The 14594-nt window shown below is 38.4% G+C and overlaps 1 long non-coding RNA gene across 1 annotated transcript; it reads left to right on the forward strand.

Annotated features, from left to right (window-relative positions):
- Positions 1–5953: 5953 nt before the first annotated feature.
- LOC116408297 lies at positions 5954–13583 on the forward strand. Its single transcript, XR_004220856.1, has 2 exons — positions 5954–6138; positions 13283–13583. It is a non-coding gene; the product is annotated as an uncharacterized LOC116408297 (long non-coding RNA).
- The last annotated feature ends 1011 nt before the right edge of the window (positions 13584–14594 follow it).

Genomic DNA, 14594 nt, shown 5'->3' on the forward strand with positions numbered 1-14594 from the left:
TAGTCACCAGGTAACTGCGGTTCAGAATTAGAAAAAGTGGGTTGAGCCACCAACAGCCAATCAGATTTTAACTATTGATTTTCAATGGGGAAATTCAACCTGCTACCATTCTCACAGTATTAACATCAGGGTCACTAGGGGACTGCATTTTTAGGTTTTAAAAAGTGGGTGGAGGCACCAACAGCCGATCAGACTTCATCTATTGAATTCTTTTGGTTTAAATTTAAAATTCTGCCTTTCTGGCACTATTTATGTCAGGGTTCCCAAACTTTGCACAGTCAGTCACTGGATGACTACATATTCAGGGTTAGAACAAGTGGGCGGAGCCAACAACAGCCAATCCATTTCCACCCATTAGATTTAATTGGTTTATATTTAAACTGATGCCATTATTTAAATATTAATTCCAGGGTTGTTAAAGTTTCCAGAGTTAGTCCCTGGGTATTTGTCGTTCAAATTTTTGAGTCACCAAAATTTGCAAAGTTGGTCACCGGGGGACTAAAGTTCAAAAATAGGAAAAGTGGGTTGGGCCACTAACAGCCAATCAGATTTCATCCATTGAATTTTATTATTATTCTTAGCGCCCCCCATTTTCTAAATGCTACTGCTCCTACAGTTTTAGGGGTACAACACCCAAACTCTCCACACATCTTCACACCATAGCAGAGCAAGTTGCTTATTCTTTTCTAAGTAATCTCGCCCCCCGTATTTTTGTTGCGCCGCTCCGAACACCCCAATTTTCCCATTGACTTGAATAACATAATAGTGCAGTCAACCCGAATCAAATAGAGACATTTGTTGGATGACCCCAAAGTGGGAGGGGCCAACAACAAAAAATTAACAAATCAAATTTCACCCATTGATACCCCCCTCCAACAAAATGGTACGTCCTGACCCCCCCTCCAACAAAATGGTACAGTCCAACCCCCCTGCCAACAAAATGGTACGGTCTGATCTTTAGTTACAGGGGCTGTCATGAAACCTATCATTATGTTGGGTTGAAAAACATAATCTACTCTACTTCAGCTTATTCTTCCACTTTTTCTTCTTCTTCTTTGCGCCCCCCATTTTCTAAACGCTGCTCCTCCTACTGTTTTAGGGGTACAACATCCAAACTCTCCACACTTCTTCGCCCTATAGCGGAGCAGGTTCCTTGTGCTTTTATAAGCGATCCCGCACCTCGTCTTTTTGTGGCGCCGTTTCGAACACCCCAATTTTCCCATTGACTTTGACAGGAGAGATTTTTAAACTGCTGCCACTCTTACAGCTTTGAAGCTACACCCCCCAAAGTTCAATAACATAATAGTGGGGTCACTCCAAATGAAACAGCGACATTTGTTGGATGACCCCCAAAGTGGGAGGGGCCAACAACAGCCAATCAAATTTCATCCATTGACTTTTATGGGGAAATTGAAACTGCTGCCAATCTTACAGCTTTGAGGCTACACTCCCCAAACTTCAATCACATAGTCATGGGCTCAGCCTGAATAAAAATATGATGACTGTTGGATGCCCAAAAGTGGGCGGAGCAGTGAACAGCCAATCAGGTTTTACCTATTGACTTGGCCTGCTCCAACCTGCTGCCATTCTCACAGTAATAACACCAGGTTCCCAAAACTTTGCAGAGTAAGGCACCAGGTAGGCGGAGCCACCAACAGTCAATCACATTTCACCTATTTACTTTCAATGCTAAAGTGTAAAATGCTCTCACAAACTTTGTAAAGTTGGTCACTGGGGGATTCCAGTTCAAAAATAGGAAAAGTGCGTTGGGCCACTAACAGCCAATCAGATTTCATCCATTGAATTTTATTGGTTTAAATTTAAAATGCTGCCATTCTTACACTATTTATGCCAGGGTGCCCACTGTTTGGCACTGGGTGACTTTGACTCGAGTTTAGAAAAAGTGGGCTCACCCACCAACCACCAATCACAATTTACCATTTGACTTTTATTGGTTTAACTTTAAACTGCTGCAATTCTTTAACTATTAATCCTAGGGCCCCTAAACTTAGCAGAGTTAGTCACTGGGTATCTGCAGTTCCAGGTTAAAAAATGTGGGCGGAGCTACCAACCGCCAATCAGATGTCACTTTAAATTGCTGCTATTCAGACACTATTAAAACCAGAAAAATATGTTGATGGATGGAGCACGCCAGGACTGCTTTTCAATAAAAAGTATATTCTTTATTTCTTGTCTCCATTAAAAATAAGTTACAAAACTACACCATTTGCTTAACGCGTTTCGTGGCCTGCTGCCACTTCTTCAGAAGCTATAACAGGTGTTCCACACCCACCAGACCCTTAAATACACAAGTGAGACCCACCCCCATAAGCTGTGTTTTAACCCCTAAGGTACCCAGTCTTTAACACACATAAAATGTATATGCAATTTATAAAGATCAGTAAAACCATTAGAACAATAAAACCATTGTAGATCTCTATTAACCTGGTGGCTATATGTCACCTTTCACATGAACTCAAAAATAGATATCCATGCAAAAAATATATATATCCTAATTCACTCCCCAAATGTATTCCATTCATTATGTTGTGTAGTTCATCCTGTAATATATTTATCCTGTAATGTATTTATATCCAGGCATATAAGCTTCATCAAAATAGTAAGTCAAAACAGTCAACATGCCCGTTAATGGATCATGAACAAGAACAATAAAGCGCAAAAACATTTAAAACTCTCTCCATCCCATCCCTATATGTCCAGTGCTCATTGTGTCCGCAATATTAGCAGTAGTGACAAAAGGTTAGCTACAAATAGCAAATCATGCAAACACAAGAAAAATGCAAAAAATAACAAAAAATTGGCAAAAAGTAAATAAAGCAATAGCAAGAAACCTCCCATTCCCTATTTAGACCCCCAAAACATTCAGTGGTTTTCAAATAGTATATCCAATACACTTATCTCTCTCAGAAAGCTTTTTATCTAATTCCCCCTTTCTGACATTCAGTCTGGGTTTATCAATAATTTGGAAGGTGATCATACACCTCTTATTATGCACTTCAATGGCATGCTTGGCTACTGCAGACCTAAAATCACCCCTTTTTTTCTTGTATTCCAATCACGCCTGGATCGGGGGCGTTACCGGATGTGTTAGCACGGGATTTCTGGAAAGTGCTTGGTTCCTGGTGAGTGCTCCCCGTTTTTATTTTCTCAATATTAAAACCAGGGTTCCCAAATTTTGCACAGTGGTTTTTACTATATAACTGTGATCCAAGGTTAGAAAAAGTGGGTGGAGCCAGGTAGAGAGATCAGATTTCATTCAGTGACTTCACGTTTTTCAACACAACATGAAGTTTGTTCTCAAACTTCCCTTTCTAGTTTACAATTGCTATTTCTTAGATGTCTAAATATATCAAGCATGAATAATTCTAGAAACATGAGAAGAGAAATATACTTCCCTGTTCATTATCTGTTTTTCCTTCTACAAGTAGCAAAACATTGAAGGTTCATAACATGCATTATGCGGACCGAATATATCTGGTGCTATTTTGCACCAGATTTGGGAAAACACAAAATTTATGATACGCTCTATATCTGATAGATTGTTCACTGTACAAGTTAAACCCATTTATGGGGGACCACTCTGTTTTGACATAGAAATTAATTTCCAACACAAATTACTTCACTGGACACAAGCTTTGGGTCAAATGGAAATAGCTGCAATGGCTTGCTGTTGCCTTCACATTGGGAACCAGTTGTGAGTGGAAAGCTGCAGTGTAGTGTATAGTATATGTACATTGAAATGAGTCTGTTCCCAAATGGAAAATCTTTAGAACTGGGTAATAACGAGCAGGCGTTTTGAGCTCCGCTAATGTTTGCTTAACAACTTGTCAGTGAGTGAGACCATGAGGTTCTTATGTAACTTTGCTGATAAAACTGTTCAGTAAATAAACAACGAGACTTATGAGAGCAATTTCAGAACTAACAGCTGTGGTCACCAACCTTCTATAGCACAGACCATTAGTGTTATGGTGACAAGACTACAAAGCCCAAGATTTGCAAATTAACTTTCTGTGTTCTAACTAAGGCAACTAAGGCAACCTAAATAGCATTCAGCTTTACTTACCGTTAGAAAAGTGGCGCAATAAACATATTTTCCATAAAATATAAATATTTTGTGACTAGTGCAATAGGATTAACACCCATATGATAGATTAAAATGTTATTACATAGGAAAAAAAACAGTAGTTAAGACTAACAACACAAGTGCAGGCATAATATATGCAGACGGTTGCAATTTATACAAAGCAAATTGGGGTTACACTGCAGAGCTATGGATTTGGAAAAGCTTGTGCCAGCTGAATATGACTGCACCTTAATAGCAAACAGAGGCAAGCAGCTTTATATAAAACAAAACATTACACTTCAGTCATGCTCTGTGCAACAGTCATTTTCTATCTCTCAGTTCTGATTTTCTGTTATAACGTTACCTACGGTCAAGTACACCACAGAGGTCTTTAGGAGATAAAAAGAAATGGCTCAATGTTTACAGTTTTCTCTTTCACAAATGAGTTTTTGTTTTTCACATATTTTATTTGTCAGTTAAATGTAAGGAAATATATGACTCTAAGACACAGCCATACAAGGGATGGAACATACTGTAGCTTTGCATGTATCCAGTATTTGTACAGATTTAATTGCTTAGCTATTCTTTGTGCCAGCCCAATTAACATATTCATTCTTCCCTTTTAACTAAAGTCAGTAAGTTTTTCCCATTAAGGAAATATCAAAATGCCCCTGGTATCTGTGTAAATTAAATGAAAAAGATGTGCAGTTTAGTTCTATACAAACAGTTCTACACAAAAAGCAAAAACTCTAGAGAGAAACTGGGCAGAGAAAGATAACCATGGTAACTTAAATAAGTACCCATAAATTGTTTTCAGAATCAGATGACCAAAAATTTGTCTTTTCAGTAGGCTAGATGAACATTTGGCCTAGTCAAGAGGCTGGGAAAAAAAAGGATACATGGTACATGTCTAATCTGGCAAGCTGTAGAAATACAAGAGTGCTCTTTATATATAAATATATTAAATTAAAATGATGCTGGACATGAAAATATGCTGGAGCGCTCCAGCATATTCCAGTGGTGGGTCCCTTGCATCCCACCATTATGGAAATAATCCTTCCACCTGACTTTATGCTCACATCGGTAATATTAATGCTGGAAATGCTTGTATCTGTGACACCTGTTTCATTCAGAAAGTTTCTCACTTGGTAATTTTTTTGTTTCCTTTCATGTGATGTCTTTCTTCCTCAGGCCACCCTTCATGTTGTTAAATATGGTAGCAAAAAAATAAATACGTTTAAAGAAACATCAATACATTTAATTCCGGTAAATTCCGCCTTAGGTGTGCATTTTCTAGTTACTTCACTATGAAGTGGTCCATCAGCAGTGCTTGTGCTCCTGTAAGGATCAACTGCCCAGCATTGCTATTACTGGAGAAGCACACCCCTTTAAGAAAATAGCAAAAACTCTTCCAGGTAATTAAAATGAGGGTATTTTATTTCAGGGAGATGAATAATGGTCTGGTTAGCCCTAGACGCCCCTAAGTAAATGTCAATTGTAATGGTTTATTAAGCCAGAGACTACATATACATACTGTACTATATCATGTACTGATATAGTGAACTGAAATTACAGTTTATGTTTAATTGTTTTATTTCCAACCTATGACTTTACCTTGTGAAAGAAAACAGAAACTATCTTGTTTTCTTAACTCCATGTTGTTCATATAATTTAATATTAGAGGGTTTTGTAATATGCTTAAGTTGTTTTTCTGTTAAAAAGCTATGTTTGATAAGTTTTGCTGAGTCAAATGTACTTAAGGCTCCTGTACCCCTACTGGGCCTGTTCTGCTTTTAGAGATAACAGAGCTAACTACTGATAAGTGTTTCAGAGCATACTATAATATGAGCATGTTTTGTGACAATAGTCAGAGTATCATATTGGATACAGCTCCGTCAGGTCTGTCTGTATACTCTCTTTGTACAAATAAATGTATCTACAATCAAACTTTCACTTTAACAGCTTGGTGCCAAATGAACCCGGGAGTGGGGTAATTGGACAAAAGCCATAGAGGAGAAGATGATTGGATACTGAGACCTTTGGTGCCAACAAAGGTGAGACCAAGATTTGTCTCTTATAAGCTCTCACTATTACTTTCATACCCTCTCTTGGCTGTATCTACAAGAGTAACCCACTCTTAGAACCTTGGATAGGCCAGCCATAAGTTGTTTTGTATGTCTTTGTTTTAGTCTGTGCCTAACCCTTGTTAGTTTAGTGTGACAGCTGTTCATATCTCATTACATGTTGTGTTCATGTTCAGGTAACTGTACTGATGTACTGATGTGTCAGTGAAAGTATTTTTTGTTTAATAGTGATAAGAGTTCTATAACTAACCTCTCCAGTGTAACAATATTAATAAGGAATCACTGTAGAATGATACTAGTAAGGATTGCCTACCCTCAGATAAAGAGTGCAGTCATTTGCTGTACACACTGAAATGAGTTCTAGCACTTCTTATGGGATTAGGTTGCATCAGTTCTGGAAAATTTAGCGGGATCAAAAGAGGGGTTATCGTGTCTGCAAATTTTAGTCAGTTAAACCCACTACTTCGATTCTTTCATATAAAGGGGGGAGCGTGAGCGCCTCCAAGCCCAGTTCCAGGGAAACACTTTACTGAAAATGAGGGACTGCCATACCCTGACTTGTGATACCTCTGATCCGGGATCAGGGAAGTTAGAGGAGCTCCTAGTATTCCACTGTCTAAGGCAGTGATGAGGGATTCCACTGTCCCCTAAGGCAGTGATGAGTGAGAAATATGGCAAGTGGGTATCTAAGTAGCTAAATAAATGGTCTAAATTAACAAGACGGACCGGATATGGTTATCTGACGTGATGAAACAATTACTAATCAGCCTTATATTCTGACATTTATATTCTATAGATACAGTATATTTTCAGTCATGTTGAGTGAATCAGCAGAAAAGAAGATGGGGAGCTACTGGGGCATCTTTGGAGGCACAGATCTTCCTGCTAAAGGGCTGTGGTTGCCTTGGGCTGGTACAGAAACCCAAAACATAGGGGCAGATTGATCAAAATGTGAGTTTAGGGCTTAATAAATAAAAACTCACCCACGTTCTATTCATTCCAATGGGATTTTTAAAACCATATTTATCAATGGGTGAAAGTGAGAACTCACCATTTGATAAATACGCTTCTAAAAATCCTATAATACTTTTCCTGTGGGGAGCTCTAATCTCACATTTTGCTAAATCTGCCCCATAATGTAAAACATTTCTGCCTTATGTCTTTAGTTTAGCTTTATTCTCCTTTAAGAAATACAAGCTAGATTTATGCAAAAATAGGTTTATGATTTTACCAGATACAACTTTTATATAACCTCCTGTTCTAAGAGAAATGGCGTTTAAAACATATTGCCTTTGATTGGAAGCAATTATTGATGTCCAAATATACTTGTTTATGTTTCTAAGGGTGTCCGCTCTATCGAATTCTGTCTGGTCCCTATTCAGAGTTGCCAACATCTGCAGAGTTTGGCACCAGTTACTGCACATTCATTTTCTCTTGATGTACTGCTCCAATCTTTTGCAGATTAAGAAAAAATTGCTGTTCTGTAATTGCAGCTTTCTGTAAAATTGTTTATTGCTTCTCTACTTTAACTTGGACTTTGTTTTAAGCATAGGAAAATCATATAAAAAAATAGAAGTTTTACTATAAAAATACAGTTACATAATTATGTTATAAATCACAACCAATTTCTGAATAGCAAATTCCAGCCACATACTGCTGTCTGTATTTAAGTATGTCAGGAGATGATGCTCAGTAATAACTGGAGATCCAGTGTAAGCCTATTCAGAATCTAATAGCCCTATAAATGGTAAATGGATCAGTATTGTTGCTGGGTTTATATATTCCATGGCATGGCACAAGGAAATTGCCAGCTGTAAAAATGGGGAGACATTGGTAAACTATGACGATACAGGATATTAAGATGATATGTACTTCCCTATAGCAATGCTTCCCACCATAGGAATCTCAGTAATGGAGACATGAGTACCATCATTTCTAGAAGCTTCTAAAGTCAACATGACAAACCAACCTCCAGGAGGTTTTGCCAGTGTGTTCACCACTATTTGAAAGTCACTTGGACCTCCAAGATCCTAAATAAGGACACCACCAATAATACCTGCAAAGTTTTAGAACAGTAATCTTATTTGTAAGGCAGACCTAACCAATCTGCAATACTATAGATATAATTTATAGACAAAGATAGTCCCATGTTCACTATGCCCTCCAGATCCTGAATAAACATGGTATTAATCATACCTGCAAAGTTTTAGGTCAGTAATTTATGGGGCATGCTTGACCCACCTAAAATGTTGCAAATTTAATTTAAGGCAAAAGATTCTTTGTACACCATTTCCTTTCTCTCATTCAATTGGTGTGAGATCTCCAAGCAATCAAGCAAACCTTACAACAACTGAGTATAGCAATGACACAGTCTGCACACTAGTGGATTAAGAGTGGCACTGTCACAGCAAAAAAATGATTTGGGCTTCCAGTGTTAAGTTTTAATTTTTTCTTTCAACTATATCATTGGATAAGATACTCATTAGATAAGGATACATTTTTATAATTTAACCAGATTTGCTGTAAGAGATTAGTAATGGGCAAATCAACAATATTTGAATAGGGGGCGGGTAGGTCCTCCAGGCAAGGAACAGTTGGGGTCCAATAAATTGATTAAGGTGTGCTACACAATGGACAAACCAGCTAATTGTAGCCCCAGGTGCAAGCTGAACCCTCAGCCAGGGTAAAACAATATCCAGGATAAAATGAAAAAACAGCAGCACTCCGGAAATGTTGTAGAAAAAAGTGACTTTACTCAAGTGCACACAGCAACGTTTCGGGCATAAACCAGCCCTTTATCAAGCCTCAAGTTGGGGTCCAATAAGGCACAAGAAAAGTAAGAGAGGCTAAAGATCTGCAAACAACTGGATAGAATCGGACAGAGAAACAGGGCAGACTTAGCAGGACACATTGGAGCGGGACAAAGAAGCAGGACAGACTTGGTCATACAGAGAAGCAGGACAAACTGGAGTGGCACAGAGAAGCAGGTTAGACTGAAGCGGGACTAAGGGACTAGCAGGACAGGCTGGGTGGAGAACAAGGACAGACTGAATGGGATAGAGAGGGATAACGAAGGCGGGATGTTGTTAGGGTAAAAGCCCTTACAAACAAGAGTAACAACTGCATTTTCTACCTTGCTTAGCTATTTTGTTTTTATAATGGTTTGCCATTATTAAATTGTACATAATGGGCAAGCTGTCTACACCTAATGTTTCTTTTCTTGTATTCATTTACTGGGGTAATGTCCAACACTAAAGGAAAGTTATGATTTAGAGTTAGTGAACTCATTAACAAAGGTATGTTGCAGGGTACTAGTTACAAAAAATGAGCTCAATGAGTTTTTTGCACACTGCACCCTGAGGCACACTCTTTTAGCTCTTGGGGTTTAATCCCTTGCCTGCATTTAGGGATTTTAGGGAGATTTTAGAAATCATAGAAATCTGGGTAATTCTAAATGGTTCAAGGCTCCATTGTACTTGACAGCACTGAAATCTGCACGTTTTGCCAATTTTTAATCTGACTCCGACAATGATGAAGGTACAGTTTTGTATGCCTTAGTACTTGAGCATTTGCATTTCTGCCATTAGAAAATTAGACCTTTGGTATCACAAATGGGATTTTCTTCCAATGGGATTTTTCAGAATAGCCAATGTTCTGGCTATTGCCAAGTACTTAATAATATTAAATACTGCTCCATTCTCACTTATATTCCTTTATTCCAGCCACATTCCATTTTTTGCCATTTGCATCTTTATTACTTTAAATAAAGTATGTCTTTAAACAATGTATAGTGTCCTATGAAAATCAATGCAGAAATTCTTAATAGCAATTCAATATCTCAATAACTTTAGTTCTGACTATTTTTTATTATCATGGCACACTTCATTGTAATGCTGATGGCTCATTAATAAAGCTGTTGCCAAGCAGATGAATAATTCCTTTTTGAACACTCAAATTGTAAAATGTGAACTCAATTTACTGCCTTAATTTAGATGATTAATTAAGAGATTGCTCTAGGTGGTTGATAAGGGGCAATTTGTTAATACAAAGAATAAAAATGTTCTCACAAATAGTGAAAATTATTTTCAGTTTTACTGTATGAAATAATCACTATGTATTTACATAGGTGGACGATTTAAAATTATTTATAAAATGAGTGACGATAGATAGATAGATTAGATAGATTAGATAGATAGATATATAGATAGATAGATAATGTATTGCTCACTTGTGCCAACTAAATTAGAATGTTTTGCTGATATTTCTACTGTAATTGTAATTATATGTTCAATTAATTTATTTTCATTTAATGCTTTGTCTTGAGGTTCCATAATTAATATTGTTCTCTCTTAATACAGATCTTAGGGCTTGCTCACAATGTACAAAAAATCTGTACAATTCCCTATGTTAAATCCCAAAATTCCAGCATCATTGTGTCAAGGTACAACAGCATATCATGGGGTTGTACTCTGGACCCTAGCAGCCGCTACAGGCCCAGGGGCATCAAAAACAGTTCAGAAGTTCTGGAGGAAGGCTTTGGCTTCATTGATGAGGGGAGAATTATTTTCCCAGAGAGGGGATGCCCATTCCAGTGCTTTGCCCGTCAGCATGGAGATGACATATCTGACCTTGGCTTGTTCAGAAGCATAATGAGATAGCTGCAGTTCAAATTGCATGAGGCACTAGTTAACAAAGCCTCTACTGGTCTGATGATCACCATTATAGCAGGGAGGCGGTGAAATGAGGGGTTCCTTGGCCATTGCTGTAGGAAGTGGAGAATCCGCTTCTGCCAGGGGACACCGAATGAGCAGCAGGCATCCGAAAGAGTAGGGCCTCCAGCACTTACCATATGCGAACCTGTTGAGCTTTAAAGCCTCCATACATGTTGCTATGCTGCGTAAGGCTTTTTCTAGATCGAAGGGTGCTTACACAGTAGGGTCCATGACCCAATTATACTGCCAAGGCCTAACAGCATATAATGGGGTTTTTAGTTTGGACCAAGGAGGACATGGTATTCAGTCCAAGCAAAAGGTTGTGGCAGGCAGCAAACAGCATAATCAGGAACAAAGCAAGTTGTCAAATCATACAGAAAAGCAATTTAGAGCACTCCCGCGAACTTCCACAGCAAGACCTGTAATTGGCAATGAACCTGGGTACCAAGCTACCTTTTATTTTGAATTGGCACTGAAGCGCGGTGTGATGACGTCACACATCAGCGCACATTGGTGTTCCATTAATGGGAAGCTACATGGCGCCTATGGGCACCGCCATCTTGGGGAATGCACTGGCCTATCCAGCCTACTCTTACCTTTTTCATGCTAATCCACAGGAATCCATTCTACGGTTCACATGTCAATGTCATTGCGTAACCTTTCAAACTCAACGAAATGCCAAATTTCATCATCGCTCCACCCCTTTATGTTATTGTCCTGCCCCTCAGTATTAATGTACTGCCCTTTTTACGTCATTAGCCTGCCCAAAGAATGCCTGCTCGGTAAAATTCAGTATGGTTCCACTGCCACAATAGTGAGCAAATGGAGTTCTAAACTGTTAAAAGCAAATATTACAGGCCCCCCTTATGCCAGAACCTACTGTATCTTGCAGGCCAGGTCATACAGTAGTATGAGGAAATAGAGAAATAGGGAAATAAGCAATTGCCCAAATAATAAAGAGTCAGAAGTCAGAACCTAAAGAAATGTCACATACATCAGTTTCTCTTCTGATGGAGAAACAGCTGACTTGGCTCACCCTGCTCGGTATATGTGTGCAGTGACAGAAATGACAAAAACTTGTGCATTTTCTGGGCAAAATCCTCCCCATGTGTCTAGTGGCAGACAGATTACAAACCTGTCACTGAGAACATATACAGGGGGGGGCAAATAAATGGTTTCTCTAATGGTACAAATATCTGGTTAGGAAACCACTACATGTAGGTCTGGGCTGAGTCAGAATAGGCCCTGGCATTTCAAGTATACAAAGGCCCAAACATACAGGTACAATTAATAGTGACTGTCTATAGCATCTTGTAGCTGCCCCTCTGGCATTTGCCTGAATCTACAGATTGCCAGTTGAGCCTGGCTGTGTGTGACTTTAGCCTAGACCTGCACAATTTGCTTCTATGCACAATAATGTAGTAGTAAAAGGAAGATCAATGTGTTTATTAATGAATGAAGCTTTATAGGTAAAAGCTTGACTTTATTGCTCTGGAGGAGAAATAAAATATAATGTTATTTACATTGATGATCCAGTAAATATAGAAGACTACTTGGGAAAATTTAGGGGAGAGTTTAGAAGAGATAGGAAGAGAAGTAGTGTGTACCTGTATAAAAGAATAAAAGCAACAGGAATTCATGACAAGACTGAAACCTTAAAGGTGAACTAAAGCTTAACTAAAGTAGGGCAGAAAAATTGTACATTATGTTTTGGGCTTCTGTACCAGCCCGAGGCACCCCCAGCATTAAGGGAAGTAGCCCCCCATCTTATTTTCTGCTAATTCACTGCACATGTTCTGTGTGCTGCTGTCATTTAGGTATTGACTCAAAATATACTCTATATATAGAATATAAATGTAACGGCACATTAGTTATTTATTCAGATTCACATTACACAGCCGCTCCGAAACCAGTGCAATTAGTAATTAATAATTAGCCCTGTAGCATCAGTTTATATTACAGACAAGCCTCATTTTCTGCTTGATAAATTGCAACAACCCCTAAGCTTAGCTTCTCAACAGCCGCTCAGAGCCCACTGATCATGTGAGTGTTGATGACACTTTCCAAGATGGGGAGCCCCTGTGGCAACTGTAAAGCCCTGGATCATTGCTGCTATTGAGATGCTGAAACTTTAGGCTGGTGCAGTAAGTTCAGTATATAAAATAAAGCGTTTTAGCCATATTCATTTTTAGGGTTTAGTTCTCCTTTAAGGGTGGAACTATATACCTGCATAGGGTATAAAACAAAACAGTTACCAATATGCTGCAGATAGAAAAGCATGCAATTTTAGGGACATATGTATATGTTGTGTTCTGAAAGCTTGATTCCTCTGCATGCATGTTAAAGGCAAACAAAAGTTAGAACCTCTTATGACTAAAATCTTTGACATTTTACCCAAACAGGCTCATCTGTTGTTTGAAACAATAAGTGACCTGGAGTGCTTTCTTGCAGAGAGCAGTGCCAACATGTTTTTTTCTGCTTCATAGTATTCTCTGCGGCAGTTCAAGCTGGGTGCAAGATCAATACACTAAAACAGTTCTGTACTGTGGATGTGACCTCCCCGCCAAATGCAAGAGGTACCTGGGAACAGGGATAAACACAGAGGTGTCGCACTCTACAGGGAGCAACTTTGGACCAGTTTCTTTTATAAAGAGATGCAGAAAAATGTTGTTATCCCTAAATAAAATGGATATCAAGGAAATGAAAAATGTCAAGGTCATATATTTTATAATTGAGTCCATCTATAAATAATATTTGGATGAATGAGCAGTAAATACGGGTATGAAATAAATGATTCCCTCTTAGAAATGCAACCATGTAGCAAATGCTCCACTTGTTGTGGCTGGTTTTACATTTTCTATAGAACGTACTGTACTCCCAGGACAAATGGGTTAAGTGTTTCTATAATGTTTAAGCTATTTTCTTATTTGATCTGAAAAAAAAAACCTAATCTGTTGACTGGATTCTGTCTGGTTTAATTTTCTTCTGTTCAACATCTAAAGACTACTCATTTAACTGTTAATTACATAAATCAATTGCAGTTCACAGCCTGTTCCTCTAAACCTTGAAAAAAATCAATCAAGTTCAGCAAGGTTCTCCAGAATGTTGATAAGCCTCTTAAGAACATCTCTGAGTCAGACTTATTTGCGTCTTGGTGTCATGTCAGTAATAGGATTTTCTTATCGAACAAATGATCATCTCTTTTTGATTACATGATAAATATGAAATATTAAATGTCATTCTAATTCCTACAGTTGCTTAGGGGCCTATGGTCACAGAGGAAGGTTATCGCTGTGAGAATAAATGAATCAATGTGAAATACGGACCTCAGGGATAGGCACCTTCTAGATTCTCATATTCAAAGAATATCTGCCCATGTACTGATGACATTTACAAATTAAAATGGATATCGCATTACTCTTTCTGGTATTTGCGACAACTTATTTATCAGGACACTTAAAAGGGCATTTACAATATACAGGGGAATACAGGGTTATGGGAAATAGCTTTTAGTACAAGTTTATCCAGGGACTGGTCTGATTGCCATCTTGGAGTCAGGAAGGAATTTTTTCCCCTCTGCGGCAAATTAGAGAGACTTCAGATGGGGTTTTTTGCCTTCCTCTGGATCTAGTAGTCAGGCAGGTTATATATAGGCATTATGGTTGAACGTGATGGACGTATATCTTTTTTCAACCTAACTTACTATGTTACAAC

The sequence above is a fragment of the Xenopus tropicalis genome, chromosome 1 (genome assembly GCF_000004195.4).
Source record: "Xenopus tropicalis strain Nigerian chromosome 1, UCB_Xtro_10.0, whole genome shotgun sequence".
Classification (NCBI taxonomy): Eukaryota; Metazoa; Chordata; class Amphibia; order Anura; family Pipidae; genus Xenopus; species Xenopus tropicalis.